The sequence below is a fragment of the Myotis davidii genome, unplaced genomic scaffold (assembly GCF_000327345.1).
Source record: "Myotis davidii unplaced genomic scaffold, ASM32734v1 scaffold765, whole genome shotgun sequence".
Lineage (NCBI taxonomy): Eukaryota > Metazoa > Chordata > Mammalia > Chiroptera > Vespertilionidae > Myotis > Myotis davidii.
Genome location: NW_006296056.1, coordinates 838,253 through 839,867, shown reverse-complemented (window position 1 = coordinate 839,867; position 1,615 = coordinate 838,253). Strand labels below are relative to the sequence as shown.

Here is a 1,615-nt window from a genome sequence, read left to right as displayed (position 1 = left end):
TATCCACTGAGCCAAACCGGTCAGGGCTAGAAACCATGATTTAAAAAAGATTCCCAGGTGATTATAACGTGCAGCCAAGGTTGAGAACCACTGCTTTAGACAGTGGGCAGCTTCTGCCCAAGATGTTAGAGTAGGACCTCTTTCTCTTCTTCTTATTTTCTATAGACCCTTGGTTGTTATCCACATACAGTAATAATTTTTATCTTATTCCCCCCTCCTTAAATAATTGTTAGTCAGAATATATTTATTTTAATGCCATTCTTAAATTATCTCTAATAGTAGCCACTGCCCTCAGTCTAACTGACTGCTGGATATGCCAGGCATCCCTGGACTCCATTATAAAACCCCTGGGCAATTCTAATCTCTTCTAATGAAGCCACAAGGAGATATAGCTGATGGCATTTCTACTTGCACCGACATGGAAAGATGATATTAAACAAATCAACCGGTAAATTACTTGACCAGTATCCATCTCTCCAATTATTACAATCTACTGATCATACCCTATGTAATTCTAAGTTATATTTTCACAATCATTTTAGGACAATGGGCCAAATATTTGTCATGTGGAAGAGACTAATAGAGATCCAAATATGTAGCCAAACTGATGCAAGGCCTTGGTTCTGACCTCATGTCATGATTACCTCCCGTTCCTCCAGATCTCTGCGTGTGCCTGCTGAGTACTACTTCCTTTGTGACCACAACGCCCAGCTCTGTTTGCTCGACTCTGCCAGATGTAAGTGGTGGTGACTGACTCCCTGGCTATACATCAGGCTCTGAATAAATAGTCGTTGCTCATGCTTACGCGGGTGGTCTTCATCTCTCTTATCAGCAGTGCTGCTTTATCAAAGGTTTGCTTCCATGAACCTTTTGGAATCTACTAGACTTGTGCTCCATAGGGTGTGACCCAAACTTTTATATTAATATTTCTCTTTTTCATTCCAGGAATCCTATGCAAGATGCCCAGACTTCAAAATTCTAACACAACTGAGCTGTACTGTTCCCTTTCAACATATGACTTAACTTATTTTACAGAAACAACATCAACAAGAGTCCCAGAAAGACTATTAATCAGATCCTGCTTCATCTCGCTCAGGAGTTTTATACTCGTCTCTTAGTAGTTTGGGAACCTACTGTATTCATTAATATTGAACAAAAGGAAGGGCTGACAATGTTGAACTTTACCTAAGGTCTGTGTTGCTAGAAAACAAGTGATGCTTAAGAAATACGTAGGGCTGGGAAGGATGGGGGATGGGCAGGGGATGGGAGAGGCAGCAATCATATATTTTTTTCTTGATGTGTTGAGAATGTTCTAAAATTGATTGTGGTGATGGTTTCAAATTTGTGAATATAATAAAAATCATTGTGAGATCTTTGTTAAGGCCTTAGAAGTATTGAAGGTGGTGCCTAGTAGACCCTCTCATGTAGACCAAAGGGCTTCTACTGATCCTTTGTATCCTCATAGGCAGCCAGAATTAGATGCAGGTTCAACTCAGAAATAACTATGGATGTGGCTTTGGGATACAGAGTGAACTGCTCATCAGATTCCTAGAAAACCCACAGAATTTTAAAGGGAATCACATTGGAGAAAATGCTGACAGCTTGAATTCAAAGG

At 40.1% G+C, this 1,615-nt stretch overlaps 1 long non-coding RNA gene across 1 annotated transcript in view; it reads left to right on the top strand.

The window, feature by feature from the left end:
* LOC107184264 overlaps positions 1-1,230 on the top strand; it is a 7,553-nt gene extending 6,323 nt beyond the window's left edge. Inside the window, exons 4-5 of the long non-coding RNA XR_001515089.1 lie at positions 660-736; positions 946-1,230. This is a non-coding gene — a long non-coding RNA (uncharacterized LOC107184264). The remainder of the gene's footprint in view (positions 1-659; positions 737-945) is intronic.
* The last annotated feature ends 385 nt before the right edge of the window (positions 1,231-1,615 follow it).